Consider the following 14,189-nt stretch of genomic DNA (forward strand, 5'->3'; position numbering starts at 1 on the left):
TAGAAGAAAATGTAACGTACAGTGTATAAATGAATGGACACAAAATAGAAAAAAGAATGGAATAACCACATAAGCAGAATGGAGGAGACCCGTATCGTCAAAATAGCAAGAGATAAGTCACCAATCGGCAGAAGAAGTATCGGACGATCGCGCAAAAGATGGAGTGACAACCTTCCGTAGTGGTATTAATCCGCCAATGAACAAGCAGAATTGCTTATAAAGAGGAAGAAGAAGAAGAACAACCAGCTAAGCGAAAGTTTTTATTTTCTTTAACCAAATGATACGCCCAAACACCTTCTCGAGCTGCTGTTTCTTAATCAATATTGCTGGGTGCTGCTGTTGCCTTGAAAAATTCGGTCAATTTTTTGCTGCTTGCCGCGAAGCGTCAAGTGTACATTTTACGTCACTGTTCCAGTTACTTTTTTTGGTCCAAAAATGGGAATTCTTATTCCAATGTTTTATTAAAAATTCAATAGCGATTTATCCTTTTATTTTCTTGTTCTAACATTGGAACTAATTAACAAAAGAAAAAGCAGTTGATGTTAGAAAATTAATAAAAAAATATTACGATTTAAACTGGAAGAGTATTGAAGAATTAAGCTATTTTAAACACGTTTTAGAACAAGACAACTTTGGAAAACATCTACCTGCAGACAACGTTCATAAATAATTAGTTTACTTTCAATAACAATACTCATAAAATAAACCAGCTTCCCTGTTTTCCTGTTTAGCGACACGATATAAATAAATAGAAATAATCACAAAAAGAAACAGAAGTATGGACCAGTTTTGTCCTGATATAATACCAAGTATAGTTTACAAGTAAAACAAGGAAAAGCACTTCTTGATGTTAGAAAATTGATAGAAAAACATTATGATTTAAACTGGAAGAGTATTAAAGAATTACGCTATTTTAAACACGTTTTAGTTTACTTTCAACGACAATATTAGTAAAATAAACAGGTTCCCCTTTTTTCCTGTTTATCAACATGGCCCGTTTCTTAAAAATGTATATTGCATCTTGCATCCGCCAGTTTGTTTATATGACATCGCTGGTTTTTTCCCCTGGACGTTTGGACTAAGCTGGTTTTTATTTAATACGCTTTAGATACGATTTAGATATTGTTTTATGCCATACTACGGTAGTTTTTTTACAGTTTTAGTACTCTAACATATAGGTCGTCATTCGAAGAATTTAATGGCGCCTCTACCGAGATTTTCAATAAAAAGTGACAGATCTGGTTTTTTCCCTGTACCCTTTACATAATTTTTAAAACTTAAACATGGACAGATTCGAATGTAGATATAAGGATCGAATCGTTTTGTAATGTCCCTTTATCCGCTTCGTCTCGATCGACGATGATAAATACAATAAAACGTTGAAGTGGTGGAGTAAATATTATAGTTTTATTGACAGCTACTGATAATTACACTCTAGATGTTAGTTAGGTAACTACAACAGACTGCGCTCAAATGAGCTCAAATCCCCAATTTATAATCTCACAAATAATGTATACCTCAGCACAGAGGTTATTGCTTCTATCATACTAACAAACTTTGAACTATGAGCTTACAATACAATTTAATCTAGGCCGTAATTGCAACACTTAGGAAGTTCAATTGGAAAATATATATTATTCGGCAATTTATTACGCTGTAGGTAAATGAACTAATTATTAAAATATTACACGATATGTTTTCACAATGTTTCAATTATACACGGTGAAACTATAAAATATTAAGAAGTTAAGAATAATGTGAGATTACAAATTAAGGGATTAATTTGTGATTGAACAAACAAGAATATGTTGTCTTCGGTACTGCTCTATCCCACAGTCTTAAAGATAAAGGGAAATAATACAATCAATCAGTGTTTTCAAAAATGTTGCCAAACTAAAACATATTATTTTGGCAAAAATTTTTTAGAGCCAACATTTTCGAGTAAGATTTATTTATGACGTCATTAAATCTATGACGTCCAACGATTTTTTTGCTTTTATTATAAATTTTAGGCAAAAATTTAAACATTTATAATATTAAATTATCTAAATCATAAATTATTAATGATGATTGAGATAAGGTGAAGAATTTCTTTTTACCATAATTTAAAAATAGTGAAAGTTGTCTGCTGGTATCTATTAAGAAAATTTACTCTCTTCTCTTCCGATTGTACGGTCCGATAACGAAACTGTTTTTGTTAATTTTTTTCTGTTCTAGTCTGTTGTGTTCACTGAGACAAGAAGACAAGCTAGTTTATGTAGCTTCCTATGCAAAACTACAAGAAGAACGGCTGTTTTTATTTGTTAGTACCGTGAAATACAATCATCTTTACATTGAAACTTGTTTCGCAATTAATTGATAATTGTTAATACTTTAATAACTTTTTAAGACAAGCAAAAATCACAACTACCTAATTATAATATAAAACATATTTTAAGGTTAATGAATTATTTTTCTTTTAATTAACCGTTCCAAAAAACTTGATAATTATTTTGCTTTAAAAGCAAAGATATTCCAGTCGTCAGAGACCATTTTATGGACAAAGCTTACAAAAAGCAGTCAGAAAATAACAGCAACAATTAAAATTTACTAAAATTACATAAATCGTTAATATTACAAAATAAGATAATAAAACAAAGAATCCATTGCAAAATTTAAATAAATTGCAAATTGCATAATAAACCTTACGAACTAAAAGTTGCTGCTTATGATACCCAAATATAAAAATAAATTTAGTTACTACTTGTACATAAAGGTACTGTAATTTCTTAGTTATTTGGTAAGAAACTCTTCTACTGAATATATGGTCTTTCATACAGATAGGCTTTTGTCATTTTACGGAACTTTGGGAAAGATGTTGCAGATTTAAGTTGTAAAGGGAGACGGCTGTATAGTTTTTTTGACGAATATAATATACTAACTAACCCAGTGGAGGAGATCGGTAAATAAACATCAAAAAATTTCTGGTGTAGTAGTCATGATTAGGTCTTAGTCTGGAAAAAATGTACTTTCTTTGTGTTCAATCACAAATTAATCCCTTAATTTGTAATCTCACATTATTCTTAACTTCTAATAATATTCTAATATTTTATAGTTTCACCGTGTATAATTGAAACATTGTGAAAACATATCGTGTAATATTTTAATAATTAGTTCATTTACCTACAACGTAATAAATTGTCGAATAATATATTTTCCAATTGAACCTCCTAAGTGTTACAATTACGGACTAGATAAAATTGTATTGCAAGCTCATAGTTCAAAGGTTGTTAGTATGATAGAAGCAATAACCTCTGTGCTGAGGTATACATTATTTGTGAGATTATAAATTGGTGATTTGAGCTCATTCGAGCGCAGTCTATTATAGAAAGTTACCTAACCATCATCTTTAGTGTAATTATTAGTAGCCGTCAATAAAACCATAATTTTTACTCCACAACTTCAACGTTTTATTGTATTTACCATCGTCGATCGAAAAGAAGCGGACAAAGGGGCATTACAAACGATTCGATCCTTATATCTACATTCGAATCTGTCTATTGAGCCCCATACCTTGCATTAAGAACGATACAGGATTTATGTAATGACGAGAAATTAAAATATCCACCAGCTGCGGAAATTGTTAAACACAACATGTACGTAGACGACGTGCTAGCTGAATCAGAAACGTTGGCTGAAGCTCATCAAGCTCAAATAGAGTTAACAGAAATGTTCAAAAAAGGGGGTTTTGTATTAAGAAAATGGCTTAGTAATAGTCAAGATTTAATGGAAACCATACCGGAGGAACTAAAAAGTGTCGATCTCAAAACGTTAGACACAGAAGATATACATAAAACGCTAGGGATCCACTGGTCACCGGTTGAAAATGTAATTACATTTAAAATAAGTATAACCGAACATAAAAAAATAACAAAGATGCTGGTGTTATCGGAAATAGCAAAAATATATGACCCATTAGGATGGAATGCGCCAGTGATAATGCAATCAAAAATATTCATACAAGATTTGTGGACAAAAAGGATAAGTTGGGACAAAGAATTGGATAATTCTGATCAAAAACGATGGATTGAGTATTACTCACAACTAAAATACCTCGAATAGATAGTAATACCTAGGTGGAATAATCTTACCAATTCAGGGAAAATAGAATGGCACGGATTTGCTGATGCGTCTACGAAAGGATACGGAGCAGTAATATATACTAGAACATTATGTCCTGAGGTAAAAACAAGCCTTATAGTAGCCAAAACAAAGGTTGCACCAGTTAAAGATTTAACAACACTGCCGAGGTTAGAATTGTGTGCAGCATTGCTGCTTAGCAGACTCATGAAAAGAACAATTCAAGCGCTAAATCGCAGTGAGGTGGAAATATATGCATGGTCTGATTCCACAATTACTCTGGCGTGGATACAAGGACAACCAAATAGATGAAAAACGTTTGTAGCGAACAGAGTAACGGAAATAACAGGCACCATACAACCTGATCGCTGGTTTAAAGTAGATACAAAAGAAAACCCAGCAGACTATTTATCTACAGGGATAACAGCAAAAGAATTAGTGAGGATCGACCTATGGTGGAATGGACCAATCTGGCTAAAACAAACCAATATTAGGTTTCCACTACCAGAGAGATTGGATACCGACGAAGAGAAAAAGAGAATAGAAATAATAGCTAACACAACCGTCAAGGTTAATGACATCTGCGAAAGATTTTCAATAATAATTTACAATAAAACCATAATTTTTACTCCACAACTTCAACGTTTTATTGTGTTTACCATCGTCGATCGAGAAGAAGCGGACAAAGGGGCATTACAAACGATTCGATTCTTATATCTACATTCGTATCTGTCCATTTGTGATAAAATGTTGTTTTCAACGAGAAAGAACATAAGTCGGACTTTTATAAGTCTCTCAATAATTTTGGATGGTACCGGTAGTAGTAAGATAGGTCTATATTTACAGGCAGTTGATTTTTCACCACCTTTATGAGAAGGATTAATAATGGCTGGCTTTAGGCACTCTGGAAACCTTTATCAAAGGAGTCATTAATGAGTCAGAAAAGCACTTCCAACACATTTTTTGGGAGATATGAGAAAAATTTTATGGATAGTCCATCAGTACTACAGAAAGATTTGCTTTTGATACTATTGATTGTTTGGATCAATTCAGATTTATCATCTGGTCTATAAAGAATTAATTCAAAACCTTTTTTGAATTGGGAGGATAGGAAATGGGATCTTGTGGCAAAATAGTTAATGTTATATTTTTACCCACATTAACGAAATATTCATTTAGATTTTTAGTGTTTGGAAAAGAAAATGTTTAAGCTGTGTTAGTTTTATTTCGAAGATCATTGTACCAAGTTTCTTTTAGTACCTTTTTTTTAATTTTTTTAGTTTTAGGTAGGTTCCCCTGTTCTTAGTCACTTGGTGATATATTCAGTGAAAAGGTGTTGGTAATAAATTTCTTGATGTAAAGCAGTTAACGCATATTCTTGGCTGATAGGAAATCGTACTTGGTTCGTAGGGGGGCTACCTAGAAAAAAATATTTCAAACAAGATATGTAGCTGAGATAATTTTAAACAATAATGTTTATTAGCACTTTTTGTGTAGAATGAACCGTTCTCTCAGCAACAACGCTTCAAGTGACCGGCGATATCAATTTTTGAAATAAAAGTTGTATTAGCTCGACGATAAAAATTCGGTATCTTTTGATTACAGTGTCCTATCGACAAAAATCAAAATGCGTTTAAAATGTGAAGAGTGCAGCTTTTATATGCAATTTTTGCATTTCCTGCAAATCAAGTCAGTTTTCAATTCTTAACTTAACTCAACAGTCGGGTTATCCCAGTGCAGAGAAAACTGATGCAAAGCAGTCCCACATTTCTTTTTAAAAATTATTTTTCACCTAAATGACTAATGAGAAGGTACATGGTCGATAAACCCATTAGAAAAAGATGCAGGGACTACTTTGCATCAGTTTTTTATGTCGCACTGGGAGAACGCGAATGTATGGCAACAGTCAGTCTATTTGTACTATATATCTATGGTTTGGTTAGGTTTAGTTAAGTAAGATTAGATTAAATTTTTCAAAACAAAATTTTTAGGTCTTTCTAAAAGTTAAAAGTGGCAACATTGTAGAATGTACATAAAACTTTACTTTTTATGCATATAACAATATTATTTAAGTGCAATTAAAAATCTTGATTACTTTAAACAATATTATGTATTCTTATACGTTAATTTTTATACATATATTTTTATTGGCTTTTCACGTAATTTTTTTGGTTATTCTAGTACTTTTTTGATTTTTTTTGTATTTCTTGGTTTGTTGTCACTTTTACTAGTTTCTAGTGAAGAAATCGTTAAAATTTGAACTTTCTTTGGTTTTTTCGCCACAATTCACAAAAAATAGACATTTTTGAGGCGTACCCTCTTACTATATAATTACCCCAATATGAAAATTATTTTTTGGAGAACATTTAGGCCACAGTTGAAAAACATTGTTCAGTTACAATGTGTTTCATACTTTAAAATAAACAAAAAGACCCTTTTAGGCCAAGCAGTTTTCATCACATAAAATATAAATTATTAGGTGCAAGTGTAATAAATATTATGAGTTAATGCGTTTACTTTGTAATATGCCTACTTTGGGATCCTAAGTGAAAAATACAAGTATTGTATCATGTACGCCGTTGTGTAAGCACTTGTTCAGTGTTCTTGAGAAATGATGACTTGCCTTCTAAAATACTAATTTATTTTATAATCTATAACCAAATTATCATCGGTGCATATTTAAAAAAAAATGAATGATCCATCATACCCTTATTAAAACGTCATCATAATCAGAATTAGTAAAAAAGTTTATTTTATCTAAGCAATATTTAAAATAATCACACTGCAAAGCGTTCACATAGTAAATATACCTAAAGTGAAATATAAAAATATCTCAATCCAAAAAGTAAAATCTTTGGAAGGAAAATTGTTTTATCATGTAACCTACATTTTTTGTGGACTCTTTATTATTTATTCATTAATTAAAGATGAATATTTGTTATGAATTATTTGTCGCACATAATGAAAAAAAACATTGGAATGTTAACATTTTACCAATTTTGAGTAAATAATGACATTCATTACAGTCGATTTAATTTTGTTTTCTACTTAGAACTCTCGCAATTCACATAATTTCAAAATTCAAATTCAAAATTTCACCAGAAAAAACATTTTGCCGAAAATTCAAAGTATACCACTAAATTTAGTTTTTCATCCTCTTTTCAAATGCAGAATCCATTTTTAAAAAGAGACTGGATATGTATATTCTAGTATGGATATTCTCCATACATGGAAAATATGTGCAATTCTACAGGGTAACTACGTGGTATAGCAAACATACAATTTTTTAAATGGGACACCCTATATATTTTTTTCATATTTATATTTCTCTCAGAATTCTTGATCTTATAGTATTGGGTTTTGCATTACTATACAGAGTATTTAACAAGTTATGACCATTTTTATTTCTAAATCCCTATGAAATCAACACCATATATATAAAGAAGTAATGCATAAACAATTATTTATTTTATATAATAAAGTAAACAATATACTGTAGTTTTTAAATTAAGTTTAATTGAAATCATTGACAAAAATTTGAATACAGGGTAAACTACAAAACAAAATTACGATTTTCTTAACTTTTTTAAATGGATCACCCTATATTTTATTTTTTAGAAATATTGTATTTATGATACTTTTTCATTTCTATATAGCATTCCCTATACCTAAACTCATTACTTTCCGATATATTTTTAGTTTTCCTCAAATTTCGGAAATACATTCAATTTTTGTAAGTAGAAATTAGTATTGGGTATTGAGTGATAATATAACATTATTTTTATTCAATAATTAACCAACAAAAAATATAAACCATAACAATATTATTATGCAATGAATGTATCAATTAATGTGATATTATGGAAATATCATATTTCCTTAATGAAATACAAGATTCCTAAACCTCCTATAAGATAATATGTTTTGTACAATAATATTTATTTTTATTCAATAAATAACTCACACAAAACAGAAAGCAAAACAATATACAATTGATGTAACAATTTTTAGATTGTTATATGAACAGTATTCTAAGCCAGGAATTTTTAATAAAACATTCCTAACTGCCGATTGTGACGCGCAGTTATTAATAAGTAAAAGGCCATTTGTGTCAGTTACAAAGGTAACAAAGCAGGCTTTGAAAAAATGTCAGTTTTCATATCATTAAACCGTAATCGGTAGGCTTTGAAAATGACAGTCATGACAGGGATTTCGAAATAAAAAATAACCTAATAAATCAAAACTCTATGGTTAAATACTCTCTATAGTAATGCAAAGCCCAATATTATAAGAACAAGAATTGTGAGAGAAATATAAATATGAAAAAATATATAGTGTGTCCCATTTAAAAAATTGTATGTTTGCTATACCACGTAGTTTTAATCACCCTTTAGAATTCCACATATGTTCCAAGTATGGAGAATATATTTTTTCTAAATAAGCTTTTTGGATATTTTGTACCACAATGGATTATCGACCGATGTCGCACTAAAAACTCACCCTGTATATATTGTTATGATTGTTTATTTTGACTTTAATCTTAGTTTATTGAGCCAATAAAAAAGAATTATAACTTATTTGTTATCAAAAGTAGTTTATAACCTTTAGTACTTTTATAACTTTTTTTGAATACACCGCCCTATTACATAGAGGTTGGTATTTCGCCTTGCTGTTCTTGTCACTCTGACCTCAAGGCCACCTTATTCACGTGTTTGCGTAGGTGTTTAACCTGTAAATTCATTTATCGGCGAGACTCAGTAAGCTCAAGACTGGTAACTTCATTTTATCTTTATACTAAATTAATTTAAATAACTTATAATGTTACCTAAAGTGAAATTTAAAATCTAATTGATTTAATAAATTGTTGGAAGTGCTTTCTCATGATCTTTCTAGTTCTTTACACTTTAAAATAAATCTTAATGTTTTTTACGTAAATTTTTTATAATAACTTTTTTATATACATGTATGTTTATCACATGTTTTTTTGCTGTGCTAATTTTGTTAAATTGCAAACTATACCAAGTTTCAATTAATTGATTTATACAACTTTACTCTAAATGGCCAGTTTCGTAAGCTTTTTCATATTTTTAACATCTTTGACTGCTACATGTCTTTGTAAGGTAATACACTTTTATTGTAACTTCTCTATGGATGTTTGGTTTTATATTGTTCTTTTTAGATGAACTGATGATGCTTTCTGAGCAGAAAGCGAAACGTCTTCAATAAATAGATGAAGTAGCCACCTTCTTTGTCTTTTATTTCTCCACTTTGACCGATAAACCCACCACTCTTCGAGTGTACCTTAGTTTATATATATATATATATATATATATATATATATATATATATATATATATATATATATATATATATATATATAAATATAAATATAAATATAAATATAAATATAAATATAACAAGTTTTTTGTTAACTTCGATTTTAACTAGTAAATAAACTTCATTGATATTATTATTTGTACCATCAAGATTCATTATGTTTGACTTTCCCGAATAAATTCAAACATGAATTATTTCACGCTGTATACACGGTTTTATTCTCAATTGAGAAGTATTAACGTGTTTATAAATATCATACTTTAAGTACTAAAGGATCCTTAAACGGTATTACTATGTCAGTGAGGGAATAAGAAGTAAACAAAGCTATTTAACCTTCCAGACAGCGGAATGTGTTATGCAAATAAATGTATCAACTGCAACAACTGGTTCGAAATTGTCGGATGACGTTTTAAGCGAGCTTGGCTAAAAGATATTTAACAATATTTTTCTTTAAGATATATTTAACAAGAAAATATTACATAATATATTCAATATTTTCAGAAGTTGAATTTTTTTCTGGACAAATTAAAACTTTTTAATTTCTAAATTAAAAATTTATTTTCTAAATAATCATTTGCCAATACTACTGCAAAATGCACCGCTTAATATTCGATAACGAATGTGGCTTTTACACGACGCGACGGTGCTCCAGTTCACCACACTGCACTTATTCACAATCATCTACATTTCTTTCCTACGAGGTGGATGGGCAGAGGTGGCCACCGTGTTTACCTCAATTGTCACAAATTGATTTTTTCATGTTTTCTCATGATTTTGCTCCAATAAAGCCAGATTATATAAAAAGTAGAATAAAAGAAGCTCTTAATAATATTGACAAAAATTGTTGAGAAATGTGCCTCGGTCATTTGAATATTGGTTACAAACTTACATAGACTTTGGTGTTGGACGTTTTGAATACTTACTTTAGATTTAATATGACATTAATTGCTTCATTTATTGCATATTGTTATGGTTTATATTTTGCATTAGTTATTTAATGAATAAAAATAATTTTTTTATTATAGACCAAGTTATTTCTACTCGCAAAAATTGAATTGAATTTTTAAATCGTATTTCTTTCATGGCCATCAAAGTAGATGGTACCTTTTGTAGCTACCACTTCAGGTGGGAAATATGCAGAGACATTCCCTAGCCTTTCTGTATATGACCGAATCAGCTCGAACGGCTGACGAAGTAGAGATTCTGAAATAAATGTTATATCGTTCTATTGATTCCGATTCAGACGTGAAAAATTTTACTAATTTGTGCTCCAATGTCATACATTATGCCATTTACTTCATATATATATATATATATATATATATATATATATATATATATATATATATATATATATATATATATATATATATATATATAAGTTAATAATTAAATAACTACGGATTAATAACACTAAAAAAACAATATACCAACTAAAAGTTCACAAATTTCCACGAAGCTTTCTTCAATGAAAACTACGGTATTATTGCAATTAATTCACGTTTATAGAGTGACAATTTTATACACAAAAATCTACAATTGAAATTATCGTTCACCTCGTATAGCCCGACCATGACTTTGTTGGCGTTATAATTCTCAAAGATCTCTTAATTGTTATTGAAGTCCATTCCATTAGGAAAATTAGAAACGGTGTATACGTGTATATTTATGTGTGTATATGTCATGTGTGCTATCATTTTTTTTTAGCACAAAACCACGTATTTGCACGCTTGATGTGGATGATACAACAAAAACATTATATAATCAGGGGTGGGCTAGCCTTGGGAGTGTCAAATGTAATTTATGGAAGATCATCTATACTTTTTATAAAAGATTTATAGTTTTAAGTTGTTCTAATTCGAGCAAAAGAAAATGACTGATATTATTGTCTTCCCTTAACATTTTTGTATCTTTGTATATTTCGTTCTATTGACAATATTTTTTAAACAAATAAAAAATTATATTGTAATCTTTATTAATAAAGTCAATTATAATTTGATCAAAAACTCCAATGTACAAGTAAAGTTTCTTTTGAGACAAAGTTATCCTTAATTGAAACGACTTTATCACAATTTTTTCCATTCTTCAACAGGAAATGTATCAAAAAACTCATCAGATAATTCCATGCAAGCAAGCAATTTGATTAAATCAGTCAAAGAGACTTGTGTTATCAGGAACCGCTTCACCGTGCTCCAATGCTCCAGGCCATCCCTTTCCCCCCTATAGCACTCTGATGCGCGATAGGGGCTCACTATCAGCCAAATGCTTTTCGTGTGGAAGTCTTGGGTACAAGAACTCCAACACAATATCCTAACTCGATCAATGCAGGCTAGCGTGAAATGTTCTTTTCCTGCTTTCTTTCGAGGATGTGGGCCCTTCTTGTCCAGGTTTTGGGGTTTTGTTAATTTTTTTGGATGGCTATCACTTTTTTGTTAGTATCTTTTAATTTTTTGGCGTCCAAAGCCTTTATTTATTTATTTTTTTTTTAAGGTTGTTCTGAAAATAAACATCAATTATTAAAATTTCCATGCTGCGTGCTGGGGCTTCTTCTGTTGGTAGGGCTACAAATTATCTAGACTTTATGTGTTTGCGAGGATTTGCTGTTTTGATCTTTTGTGCTTCCATCGATGGAACGCAGCATGTCTAATTATCTCTCACAGCATCGGGCTTCGGTGATTCCTAATTCTGCCTTTTTCTGCCATTTTATCTATTACCCTTACTTGTTGCAGTTCTCTAAACAGAAAGCGTTTAGTGACATATCTGGGTACATTTGCCGCTTCTCTGAGGATGTTATTGTGGGCTGCTTGTATTTTCTTTTTATTTGAATTGCTTATGTGTCCCCATGCGAGAGATGCATATGTGATTATTGGAAGTATGATGCTGTTTATCAGTCTCATTTTTGTCTTTATGTGAGTCCTCTTATTGCTGCTCTGGTTGTTGCTGTTTTCTGGATGATTGTGTACACGTGTTGCGTGAAGACCTTGGTCCATAATGACTCTTAGATATTTCGCTTCTCTTTTCTATTCGATGGGATTATCTTGACTATAAGCTGTTCCTCTGGGGTTTCTATTTTATTTTTGAATATGATTGCTTGTGTCTTCTCTGAATTGATCGCTATTTTCCGTTGGATACACCATTCTTCAATGTTATTAAATGCTGTCTGTAGATTATTGACCACTACTTCTAAGATTCTGTGTTTGGCCGCAATTGCTGTGTCGTCTTCATAAAGACTGAGTAGTATTCCTGGTACTCTTGGAACATCTGCGGTGTATATTATGTACACTAGGGATGACAGAACTGCTTCCTGTGGCACTCCAGCCTCCGGAGTTCCGTGTTCGAATAGTACTTGTCCTATTCGTAACCTGAAGCTTCGGTTGCTCAAGTACGAAGAGATCAATCTCGTCATGGCCTCACTGTATCCGTAGCCTCTCATTTTGTATATTAGGCCTTTATGCCAGACTCTGTCAAAGGCTTTGCTTACATCTAGGAACGCTGCTCCTGTGTACTGTTTTTCGTTAAATCCAGCTGTTATGTATTCTGTCAGTCTAAGTACTTGTAATTCGCTGGAGTGTTCTGATCTAAATCTGAACTGAGCTTCTGGGATTAGTCCTGTTTCGTATGTTTCAGCTTATAGTCTGCTTAGTATTACTCTTTCTACGATCTTGCTGTCTGATGTCAGTAAGCTTATCGGCCTGTAGTTTTGCGGAAACGTGGTATTCTTTCCTGGCTTCGGAATCGTGAAAACTCATTCCAAGCGGAAAGAGCCTATATCTTCTTCTTCTTAACATGCCATACACCAAAGTGCGTAGGCGACTATCTCATTACTAGAATTCTGTTCTTGGCGGCGTGACACAGCTCGCCTGTATTGTGTATTCCTGTCCATTCTTTAATATTCCTTAACCAGGATAATTGTTTGCGGCCGGCTCCTCTCCTACCTTCGATCTTCCCTTGTAGGATTAACTGTGGTATTTCATATTTTGCTCCTCTCAATATGTGCCCAAGGTAACCAATCTTGCGTTTTTTAATTAATTCAAAGAGTTCTCTTTCCACGCCGGCTCTCTTAAGGACGTCATCGTTTCGAACTCTATCCACCCAAGGTATGCGCATCATTCTTCTCAATGACCACATTTCAAAGGCTTCAAGTTTGTTGATAGATGTTTTTTTCAAAGTCCACGTTTCAATGCCATAAAGCAAGATGGACCATATGTAGCACTTGACCATTCTGTAGCGTATTTCGAAATTTAGGTTTTGATTACATAGGAGCGGTCTGAATTTCACAAAAGCTTGTCTTGCCATTTGTATTCGGGTTTTTATCTCTTGTTGTGGATCCGATTGGTCATTGATTGTGGTGCCAAGGTATTTAAAAGTTTTCACGCGTTTTATGCGATCGTCACCTATGCATATTATCGGGTTTTCTGGAGGGTTTCTGCTAATGACCATATATTTCGTTTTCAAAATGTTGATTTTGAGGCCATATTTTTTACCTATGCTATTCACCCTATCAAGTAATAACTGCTGATCTTCCAAATTATCATATCGTCCCATGTATGGTAAAGTAGCGAATCTGCGAAATTCACGAAATTGCATTAACCGGTTAGGATTACATATTACAACTAGATTTACAGTCTGTTAAAGTATTGAATATGTATCTTCAATATTAAACTCACAATTAACTGGTTCAAAGTAACGTATGTGCTTGTCTTTCAACTTTTGCAACAGTGAACTTACGAATA

This window comes from Diabrotica undecimpunctata, chromosome 7, assembly GCF_040954645.1.
Source record: "Diabrotica undecimpunctata isolate CICGRU chromosome 7, icDiaUnde3, whole genome shotgun sequence".
Taxonomy (NCBI): domain Eukaryota; kingdom Metazoa; phylum Arthropoda; class Insecta; order Coleoptera; family Chrysomelidae; genus Diabrotica; species Diabrotica undecimpunctata.